The 12,327-nt window shown below is 37.9% G+C and overlaps 1 protein-coding gene across 16 annotated transcripts in view; it reads right to left on the reverse strand.

Moving 5' to 3' along the window:
* KTN1 (kinectin 1) overlaps positions 1-7,259 on the reverse strand; it is a 104,131-nt gene extending 96,872 nt beyond the window's left edge. For 9 of the 16 annotated variants that reach the window (XM_070750049.1, XM_070750004.1, XM_070750058.1 and 6 more), the window contains exon 1: positions 6,682-6,972. The gene's annotated coding sequence lies outside the window, so the exon portion shown is untranslated. Of the gene's footprint in view, positions 1-6,681; positions 6,996-7,134 lie in introns of those variants that run through there. The other 7 variants (XM_070750024.1, XM_070749945.1, XM_070749964.1 and 4 more) reach the window with 5 other exon arrangements.
* Positions 7,260-12,327: the final 5,068 nt, after the last annotated feature.

Below are 12,327 nucleotides of genomic sequence, written 5' to 3' on the forward strand. Positions count from 1 at the left end.
TCATCACTGAGGGTTAATTTTTAACTGTTGTCTTGCCTGTATGCACAGGACAAATTAAATTATATAAGGATGGAAATATCTTTAGTGACTGGAAGTTCCTAAAACATTGTTTTGGTATTTAGAAATTTAACTGTAATTTTACACATGTCCCTACATAAATATTGCACAATTTTGACCCTTTTTTTGGAACTTAATTTTCTGGTTTTAGAATAAGGGAATGAAAGCAAAGAAAATGAACAATGTTCAGATTGATAAACAGTACTGATAGTTAATATTTCAGTCAATTCTCCTTTTTTGACATTAATATTATCAGAACTGAATTCATAATTTCATTAATTAACTTGTATTAAAAGGTGACAGTTTTTTCAGAGGAAAAAATGCCTCAGTAATCCTTTTTTATCTCCCCGGTTACAGAATTCTTCTTTGCCTTCCAGCTCCTCCCAAAACTGCATTCTACATTTCTCAGTGGGAGACAATGAAGAAAACTTCCTGCAATGTTGAAAGTTCATTAGTTCTCACAATGATAAAGCTCATAATCTGGTTCAAACTACAGCTAAATGCACTTTGCCCTCTATTCTGCAAAGTAGAAATAGGTGGAGCACAGAATGACTATGGAGACAGGAAAGAGAAAAATGTTTCATAGCTAGTTGCATCATCACCCTGCACAAGCTTGAACAAATCTAGGGTTCTTTTTTTAAAAATATGGCATGAGACATAAAACTCTCAGTACAACTCTTAATATTATTCTCAGAAAGAAAGAGTAAATGTGCTTTAAAATCCCATATGCTTCACACAGAGTTGAGTTACTGGCAGACAGTACAGTACTACATATTTTACAGTATGTATATTATTACGAGCTCTGAAAGACAAAATAAAAATCTAGAATTTATCAAAAGAACAAAAATATGATTCCTATACTTTTATGTGTTATATACAAATTTTCATTTTGGTGTAGAAAATAATATTTTAATTATGAAAATTGTACACAACTGTGAAAGTTCAGCAAAGATAGCTGCAAAGCTAAGCTTTAAAATAAATGCCACTGGTTTTTATTTTTATTTAGCATTAGCACTCTGCTTGATGTCCACAATAAAGACAAAATTATACTAAATAAGTGGAAAGAGAAACTTAAAGGGACTCCTTCCAACTAAACTTTGACTAAATTACTTTTACTAAGAGGAATACTTTTATACATTCTTTCTGGATCCCACCAAATCAAATCACAGTAAGTAACTTTTATTTATCTTCCTAGCAGACCAATAAGCATTATTCATTAAGCTAAAATGTAGTCTTCTGCATAGGACACAAACTGCTTTGTTCTGACTGTTTAATAATTCTATGTTTTACCTGGAGGCTCATAATCAATTAAACCTCTTCTGGGGAAAGTATTTTCTGATGCTTTCAGTAAGTGAACTATGAAAAGCTCAATTTGGGCAAACAAAAGAAACACCAGATCAGACCATGGCCTAAATGAAACAAATATAATTAACAAATACTCCCCCCATCTATTTCAGTTATGGGATGCTTAAATTACAGGTAGTCCTCATCTGACTTAAAACAGCTTGTTTAGTGACCAAAATTAAAAACAGCACTGAAAAAAGTGATTTATGACTGACAGTTTTTCACATTTACAACAGTTGCAGCAGCTCGGTGGTCGCGTGATTAAAATTCAGACACTTGGCAACTGACTCATATTTATGATGGCTAAGGTGTCCTGGAGTCATGTGATTCCCTTTTGCAACCTTCTGACTAGCAAAGTCAATGGGGAAGCCAGATTCATTTAACAATCACATTACTAATACTAACTTAACAACGGCAGTGACTCACTTAACAACTGCTGCAAGAAAGGGGCAAAATAAAATAGGACAAAACCCACTTAACAACTGTCTCCCTTAGTAACAGAAAATTTGGGCTCAACTGTGGTCTAAGTCAAGAACTACCTGTTTCTGTGTTTCTACATAGAATACTGTATATGCAATAAGTGTGTGTGTGTGTGTGTGTGTGTGTGTGTGTGTGTGTGTGTGTAACAGTAATTGTCCTAAGAGAGTTGAACTACTACTACTAGCAATCCCAGGATTCTGCTAATAATGAGGACTACTGGGAAATGTAGTTTGGGAACAGCAGGCTGGCCAAGGGTTCTTCCATATCTATGGGGAGAGGTGGGATGACAAATATGGGAGGGGGTGAAATCAGACCACACAATCCTTATAAGAATCAAAGTCTTGCTGACTCTTCTTATCAACTCATGCTAACCAATGATCTCATTTAACAATTTTGGCCAATCAAATATTGCAATCAAGACAAACATTAACCTATTACAAGGAATCATGGTTATTTTGTAGGCATTCTTCAAATAAATGCTAGTCTCAGCATTTGATTTGATTAAAAAGATGATTACACCAAAACGAAATTGCTGTAAGTGAAGTTTACAGCTTGTTTCTATGAAGAATCAGACATTTTCCAGTCCACATCTAAGAATCCACCAGTCTGGACACATCTTATATATAAAAGTTCTGTCAATAATACTTTCAGAGCTTTTAAAAGTCTACCTCTATTCCGTGTGGAGATTTTACCCCTTGACCCTTACATTACAAAATATTTGCATAGCAACTTTTACGTTTTTTAATGTTTTTTATAATTCAAGTAAATATATTTTAATTGAATTTAATTTAATTACTCTGAGGTAAGATCAGCGGCCAATAAATTTTACAAATAAATAAATGAAGATCCTGCTGCAGAAAATCAAAATCTTCCTAAATTTTTAGCCTATTATCAGGCTAAACTTTTCAGCAGATCCAAACCACCACTCAGAAGCCAGAAATCGCATGCATACTTCATATGGAATTTCCTGCCATTAATCTTTGCAAAGTTTAAAACACAATCCATCAGCATATTTAGGAATAAACACTACAGAATTTAATTCAGAAAGCATATAGACAATATGTACAACACTGCAAATTTTTCTGAAGACAAGGGACTGCACTGCACATTATTCAGGGATAACTTTGTCATTGCAAAGAAACCACAAGCATTTCTGTTCCTCAATTCTTGCCATACTACTAATAAACAGTGGTGTTATTTATTACAGTATGTAACATCTTATATTATAGAAAGCTTAATGAAAAATATTCTAATGATATAACAGGTAGATAGAAATAACTCAGCCTTTCCCAAATAAGTCTTCTCTTTAAAAAGGTTGGACTGTGATTCCTGTTGTAGACCATACTTCAGAACAGAAGTTTTAACTAATGTAAATAGAAACATCAGTTTGAAAAATGTGACTCTGAAATACAACTAATAAAAACTCATTAGGGCTTTCTTTACCCCCCTCCTCCAAAATATCTTAATTTTGGAATGGAGAATCACATTACAGAATACTCATAAGATCAGTATTACAGTGCAACCCCAAAAGAAGGAGAACCATATTACTTTTCTAAAGTATAGCTCACCATCAAATGCATGGAATGGCTGACTCCTACATTAATTTAATTTGCCATTCCATACATCTGACTGAAAGAAGCCATTAATCAATGTGTACAGGTGCTGTTTCATAACAGTAACAAATACCAACAAAGTAATTTAAATACTGAGAATAGAGATTCGCAAATTTATATACAGTACTACCCATCACACTGTTAGGCAGCAATCAATTTACACTAGCACAATCTCAGTTCCAAACTCAGGTTAGTTGTCTTTGTGCCTTGAAAAATCTTGTATTTTTACATAGGCATTTCAGAGATCCTGTTCAAACTTCATTTTCTGAATAGATATGGGGTGGGGTAGGGGAAAGGAGACAAAGAACATTATTGTAAACCTTGCTTATTTAGGTAACAGAGCTACACAATCTGGCATTCAGCTGCAAACCTAAGCAGATATTTTGTGGTTCCATTGAAATCTTTTGTATAAACAAAAAAATGTATGTGGGACTGCTTCATTAGCTATTCTATTAACATAAAACTCTTTCCTTAATTCAGCAACATTTGAGGCAGTTTCTTTTATAAGGATATGCAAGCAAACAAATCCTTAGAACAGTCTCTGCAAACAATCATTAAAGATCACAGAGAATCAATTTTAGTACGCTGAATTATGATAATTAAAACATGACAAATACTATGAGTCTCATACATAGGCAGGCTTAAAGAGATGCACTATTTTAAAAAAACAGTTACGCTCAGAATATGTAATAGATATATCCTTTGCTTTCCATCTGCCTTTAAAGAACATATTCAATACTTTTAAAAAGAACACGTGATGGTGGTGCAATGAAAAGACAGTTTTCTTTTGTATACTGAAGTGCTAAATGTTGTCAATAAACCAAAATAATGAAAAGGGGGAGAACTGCATTAAATGACAAAATTATTCTGTTTAAGCCATTACTTTTCTCTATTTCATAGTCTTCTCCAAAGTCCAATGTGCCTTTACTGACACTATATACTTTAGAAGGCCAGAGAACACTGAACGATATCTGCGTGCATGTGCATATACGCAATTACATTTTTAAAAAGGAATTATTAAAATATATTAAAATACTATTCTTTTCCCTCATGTTTTTTATATTGACATTAAATCCTAATGGGTTGAACAAATTTAACATATTTCATCCATATCAGAGAGAGACGTGTCAAAGAATGTCTTAAAATTGTAGTAACATTAAATCTATTTCATTATCTCATTTTGTCTGAAAGACTCTCAAGCTGTTCAGGCATTCTGTATAACAGTTCAAGAAACAATGAACCACAGCATTAAAGAAAATCAATCTCAGCCCAAAGCACTGCTAGAATCATTCCAAATTATGAATTTTAAAAGAAAGGACTTTGTACAGTTCAAACCCAATAATTGTGGATCATCTTAGGATTCTAAAATCAATCTGACACAATACTCAGTAAAGGGTCATAGTTCAATAGCAAAGGATATCTTGGTTTCCATTCCTAGAATTCCCAAGGAAGGCAATGAAAAACTGTATCTTCCTATCTGAAGCCTTGGAGAACAGTTTTCATTTAATGTAATGTAGTCAATATTAACTACTATACCCAGATTAACCATCTGACTCTATGTGAACCAGTTTCATACAAGTTCTAATCTTGCACATACAAAATTAAAATTCCTGCTTCACAAATAACACAAACCAGTTTGTACTTGATCATCAGAGAAAATCATAATCAGTTTTAGATGCTTCTGATTTTCTTTTCATAGAAGAAAATCAGAAAGAGCTTAAGCAGGGACTCATCCCAACTTATTCTAATAATACTATGTAAAGAGTTCGATGTTGCTTCAAGCCCTTTGTTTCCTTATCTATAACCAACCAAAATGAATACCTTAAGTTTTGGGTTTTTTAAACTTAACAATAAGTATTGGATTTAAATATCCTCATATACCTGTGCTGAATAACAGTTTTTGGATTTCTCAAAAAAGCAGCTCAGACTTGGGAAGAGAAGTAGTGAATGCAAGCAAGGTAAGTTTCTTGCTGAATGATTCCCCCAGTTGGACATACAGTACAAAGGTCTTCTTGTTCCCCACCCATGCCACACTTCAGTATGTCAACTTGAAAAGCAAGGCTGACTCAACCCCAGACGTATGTATGTATGTATGTATGTATGTATGTATGTATGTATGTATGATATATATGTATAGATATATACATATATACAAATATGATATATATGCATAGATATATATGTAGATTGTTCTGAGTTCGGGTTTTAGATATATATCTGTACAGTATATTTATGCATCCCCAACTGCAATTCAGACCCTTCCCCAAAGATTGCCTTCTCCTCCTTTTTCCCCTTTTCCAAGCTCAATCTCCGGCACCCAATCCCTTGGGACACATTTTGACAAGAGCTAAACCCCAACAGCCTTAGAAGCAGACTCTACTCCGGGTCTCCCTTAAATCCATAACTTACATACCAGGGCAACCATTCACTTTGATTGAAATCCACACACAAATATTTTTTAAAAAATCAACGGAAAGGAGAGAAAGATGATTCCTAGTAGTTTTCAGGCGAGAAAGGAATGCCAAGCCCTCATTTATTCCCCGCAACCTTTGCACGATTTCCACAGAATGGAAAGGGGGGGGGGCTTTTAGAGACGGGAGCTCTATAGGGAAATCGCTATAAGGAAATAGGGTTTTCTCTATAGCGATTTCCCTATCCCGGTAGCGCTATAAGGTTTCCCTACAGCGATTCCCCATATAGGATTTCTCCATATTTCTGGGGAGAGGGGAAAGGAAAAGAGCGCTCCAAAGACCCCGTAGGATACTAGTGCAAGGCTGTGAAGAGTTACTTACTCTCCCGATTCACTTCCTCCCTCCCTTCCTCCACAAAGGCCGTTCTCATTCTGGGGAGCAGAAGCAGCGCCACAGGAAAAACCCACCTACACAGTGTCGGGATGGGGTGGGAGGGGGGGGGGTTCGGCTCCCCTTCCCCTGCCCTCACCCCGCCCGCCAATAGGGCCTTGCAAGAGAACCTGAGGAGGACTCCTCCACGCGGCCGCCCTGAAAACCCCGTGGCCGGATGGCCCCGTCAGCCACTCCTCGTGAATCACCCCTCGCGGGCCTAGCGGGCCCAGGAATCCCGAGCAGCGGCCCAGTGCCACGGAAGCAGCCCGTTAAGCGCTCCCATCCACCCCCCACCCTCCCCTCCCCACACACACACCTCCTCGCTCCCCACCGGAGCGACGTACCTGAGGCGAGCAAGAGCCGGGCAGACGACGGAAAGGGGAAGAAAATCTCGGTTAGGAGGAGGAGGAAGAGGAGAAGGAGCGGTGGCGGCGGCGGCGGCAGCAAAGGCAGCAACGAACAGGCGGCGACGGCTCCTCCTCACACGACGGGCCTTTCGAGGCGGAGAGGAGCCGGAGGAGGGAGGGGGAGAGGCGGAACCGACACGTCCGCGGCGTCGGCCCGACCCGGCCCTTCATACATCCAGACAGTCATCCATCGCTTCCTCTCCCCGCCCCGCCGCCTGTTAAAGGGCCGAGCGGGTCTCGCCCTCCCTCCCTCCCTCCCTCTCTGGAGCGAAACCGGCGGCTTGTTGGCATTCTTATCCCCGCTGATTAGAAACAGCCTTCTTGGCGGGGCGGGGGTGGTGGGGAGGGGGGTAGAGGGATCTCTGTAACATCCTCAGACGACACACATACCCATCTCGCCATCTTCAGCCCTAGATCTTGCCCAGCTGTGGAGCCCGCGAAGGGAGAGGGTGCCTCTGAGAATGTGCGAAGCGTCCGCTTTCTTCCATCGCTCGGCTTCTCTGCGCGATAGAAACGCGGGTGGGGGTGGAAACCACTATTTGTAGTTAATTGCACATCGAAGCCTTTGCAGCTTGCTGTTAAACTTGGGCATTTGTGTGTATTTATCGCATTGGAGTGCTTATTTGTTTTATTTCTTCATTGCTTATTTGACCCCTATGACAATCATTAAGTGTTGATTCTTGACAAATGTATCTTTTTCTTTTATGTAGGCTGAGAGCATCTATACCAAGACAAATTCCTTGTGTGTCCAATCACACTTGGCCAATAAAATTCTATTCTATTCTATTGATATTTATTAATATTAATATTGATTGTTTCTTCATTGCTTATTTGACCCCTATGACAATCATTAAATGTCGTACCACATGATTGTGGACAAGTCCATATTTTCTTTTATGTACACTGAGAGCATCTGTACCAAGACAAATTCCTTGTGTGTCCAATCACACTTGACCAATAAAGAAATCTATTCTATTTTATTGTACAGTATTCTAGTCCATTTCAGGGTCCCTATCTGCATTCTTTTTTATTGCTTTGTATCTATTTGTATATTTTATTTATATTATTATTGTAAGACACCCTTCAGGATTGGGCGGCATGGAAATCAAATAAATAAATAAATGTGGAGAATCCTGTCTTTGTATAGTGCGTTTTTTCATATATACGAACATGTGGAAGTCGGAGTTTTGCTTTATTTGATTTATACAGCCCCCCACCTCCACCCCCATCTCACAATTGTGACACTGGGCGGTTTATAAGTTTAATAATTTTATTTGACCCCATGACAATCATTAACCGTTGTACCTCATGATTCTTGACAAATGTATCTTTTTCTTTTATGTACACTGAGAGCATATGCACCAAGACAAACTCCTTGTGTGTCCAATCACACTTGGCCAATAAAGAATTCTCTATTCTTTATTGTGAAATCCCACTTCCTCCATCAAGAAATAAGGAAGGCCCAAATAAACCAAGCATTTTGTTTTTTCAGAGGGGCTGTTCCCAAGCAAGACAAAAGGACAGTGGTGTTTTGTAACTGCTCCTATGCAGCTGGCATGCAAGAATATCATGCCAGGGCATAGGAAGAACACAATGCTACTGTTAATAGCCATGTCCAGTGGGTGTGTTCACAAAACAGTAAGCCCACAATCAGCGTTAACGTATGCATAGCATCCTACGAATTAACCAGGATTTGGGATTTGTCATGTTGTCAGCCCCAGAAAGATATAGTGTAAATTTTTCATCTATTCAGCTTCAATCTGTTTCTCAAAAAAACATAAATTTCTACCCATCAGTTTCCCACACATTCTGTTTTATTAAACCTTTGTGTTCCATAGAATTAAATCAACTGATTCTTTTCTGACTGGACAATAAGCATTGACTAAGAGTGATTTATTGTATCTTTTCCTTAGAAAGCATTGTTGTGAAAAGTTTGTAGTCAATAAGCTCAAAACTCTTGTTTTAAATTAATAATAATAACCTTTATTGTCATTGTAAATATATACAAATGAAACTGAGTTAATTTTAAATCCTGTGAATCAGTCTATCCACTGCAGGATGAATTCTTCTGCATGTTTCCAACCAATACGGTCCTGAGCTTAAATCCTATGAATATTTTACATTAAATGTTTTATGTCTTGTAAATTACATGTTTTATGTCTTATAATTTTCTTAGTTTAAATATTTTGCCTATACAGTACTTGAAAAATGCTAAATATTTACCATATTTTTCAGAGTATAAGACGCACCCATTTCCTCCCCCAAAGAAGCTGATAATTTGAGTGCATCTTATACTCTGAATGTAGCTTTTTATTTTCAGCCCTAACTGGCTGCTAATGATCTTCCCAGCTCTTATCTTGCAGGCTTTTCCATTGCTTCTCTCTGTGAAGAGTGTTTTCCAAGCCCTAGAATGTTTTCCAAGTCTTTGCAGTGTTTTTTTCTTTGTCTAACTTGCTCCAAATAACTTTCTTTCCAGCCCTAACCAGGCGCTAACAATGTTTCCAGCTCTTACTGGCTTGCAAGCTCTTTCATTGTTACTCTCTCAGAATAAAGTTTTTTTAAGGCCCTAACCATGGGATTAAATAATGTGCTGAAGCTGATCAGACTAAAGATGCTAGCCAGATGAATAGCTAGTAAGCAGATTATTTTCCCTATTTTCCTCCCCCAAAACTAAGGTGTGTCTTATACTCCGTTGCGTCTTATATTCTGAAAAATACGGTAATCTTTGATGGGAGCCCACCACAAATCCAGTTTTTTGTACTATACCAAATTTTAAAAAAAATTCCAAGAAGGAAATGGTAAACTATTTCTCAATTGTTCCCAGGAAAACCTGAATATCTTCAGGAGTAGTCACCAGGAGTGAAGCATAACTCAAGATATATTTTACTTAAGCTACATCAAGCAGGCTTTATCTTGAAGACAATATAAAAATAGAATAAGTATATAAGTATTAATTTAGTTTTTGTCTGAATCCCAAATTTGTATAACAAGATAAATTTATTCCCCCATATTCTCTGTGCTAATTCCTAACAGTAAAAAATGAACCTCCCTCTGCCTAGCTTTCAAATAATTTCTTTTATTTTGGGCAATTTTTGAGCCTAGAAGCACATCACAGTTTTGTTTTAATTATTTTTGTTTAATTTATGTTTACTAGAGCCTTTCTTGAGCTGCGTTAATCACAAATGTGTGATTAAATATCAATTTAGAAAAAGAGCTCCCCCTTCTGTCAGCATAGTGAACAAGTATGTATCTCAGTGTGCAAGATGAATAGAAAATATTTTTTTGTGCTTTTCATCTGGACATATCGGAGAATCCTGTCTTCGTGATCAATGATGCATTAGAATCAGCATTTTGTTAGTGAAATTTACCAGAATTCTACCAGCTGGAAAATAAAATTTAATGCTGTGGGACCATTGGTTTTGGATGGGAAATATACTGTAATTCAAAAGCTTTAAGTATCCTCATTGTCAATTCTAAGGCTGATTGTTGTACTACTTGTCATTAGTTTGATCTTTACATTTAATGTTACTGGCCTTTTTCACTGTGCTCCTTGACTTTTATTAGTACATCTTGCATGCTTTCCCCCCCCCCTAGTGTCATTAGCCAGTTTATTTTGCAATGTTCTGTTTGTATCGTAGCTTCCTGATCTATAAAGAATTGTTTCTCATGAGGACAATAAGATGTTCTGGGATTCCAATTTGTCTAAGCACTTTCTATAGCTTGATGTGATTGGCATGATCGAAGGCCTTTCAGGATAAATGAAATGCATATTGATTTATTTTGGGTGGTCTTTGGCTTTCTCAGTTATCTAGTATGCATCAGCAATAATGTTTTGTATTCCTCAGCCTTTTCTAAAGCCTCCTGAATCATCTGCATCCACTCTTCTATTTAGGGCTCTAATCTGCATTGGATGATCATAAGCATTATTTTACTAGCACATTAAATTAAGGATACTGATAAGGAAAAGGATCAGAGTTATCCCTGAGTTATCAGGGACCTGCATTTAGGAATGTAGGATTGCAGTAGATATCCAGTAAATGATGAGTAATGATCCACTCACAAACAGATTGTTAAAGTGTATAAAATATTTTACTTTTAGATAAATAGCACAGTTCAATCATTGCAATTATGGTGATGAAAAAGTAACATTGCAAACAATCCTCTCATTTATAACCTTCACTGATCTTTAAAGCAAAGGAAAGCTGAAATAAGAACATAAGCACAGTTATAGTTTCACTTAGCGACCAAATCATTTAACATTTGAATGTTTTCTAATGTTTTCAAAGATACCTCTACAGACTTGGATGAACTCACAGATATGGTATCATGCAGCTATGGGCCACCATTTTCCAGGGCTACTGGAATGGGCCGGGAACACACACAGCCCCGGGCTCGCTGCCCTCCCAGCCCTGATGCTCATGGCCCCGGTGCTCACAGCCCAGTGGCCCACCAAGCCCCAGTGCTCGCGGCCCACCCAGCCCTGGTGCTTGCGGCCCACCCAGCCCTGGTGCTTGCGGCCCACCCAGTCCCACTGGCGCTCACAACTTGCCCAGCTCTGGCCCTTACCTTTTGGAGAAGAACCAAGGCTGCGTGCTTTCTCAACTCATAACTCCTGGTCATTACAGAAAAAGAAGTGCAAGATCTATTTCACAGATAGAAGCCAAGAAAAGCACCAGGCCCAGACAAGATAACTTCTTCTTGCCTAAAAGTCTATGCCCCCATCTTCACCTGAATTAATCACTAGATATGTTCCTTCTTGCTTCAAATGCTTTACTATCATCCCAGTGCAGAAGAAGCGTTCCATCAAGGAATTGAATGGCTATAGACCAGTTGCTCAAACATCTGTAGTTATGAAAACATAAAGGATAATAATGTCCCACTGAAAAACATCACGGACCCGCTGTTAGACCCCATGCAATTTGCATACCGAGCAAATAGATCGACAGATGATGCTGTTAATATGGCTCTGCGCTACATTCTACAACATCTTGACTCTCCAAAGGGTCCTCTTTGTAGGCTCCTGTTTGTAGACTTTAGTTCAGCATTCAATACCATCATTCCAGACATTCTTCTAACAAAACTAAACCAGCTAGCGGTACTTGAACACACTTTTAAATGGATCATAAGCTTCCTAACAAACAGGAAGCAGCAGATGAAGCTAAGCAGAATCACATCAGATACCCGTACAATTGGGTTCTGCAACCCAACAAGACAAATACAAACTTCAGAGGATAATCAGAACTGCATAAAAAACAATTGCTACCAACCTGCCTTCCACTGAGGACCTGTATACTGCATAAGTCAAAAAGAGGGCTGTGAAAATATTTACTGACCTAAACTGTTTCAACTCCTACCCTCAAAACGACGCTATAGAGCACTGTACACCAAGACAACTAGACACAGGACAACTTTTTCCTGAACTCCATCACTCTGCTAAACAAATAATTCCCTCGACACCGTCAAACTATTCACTAAATCTGCATTACTATTATTATTAATCTATGACTGTAACTTGTTGTTTGTATCCTTACGATTTATATTGGTTGTTTGCTAGTATGATTTGATTGGTTATTTGTACCCTAT

This window comes from Erythrolamprus reginae, chromosome 1 (genome assembly GCF_031021105.1).
Source record: "Erythrolamprus reginae isolate rEryReg1 chromosome 1, rEryReg1.hap1, whole genome shotgun sequence".
In the NCBI taxonomy this organism is placed as follows: Eukaryota; Metazoa; Chordata; class Lepidosauria; order Squamata; family Dipsadidae; genus Erythrolamprus; species Erythrolamprus reginae.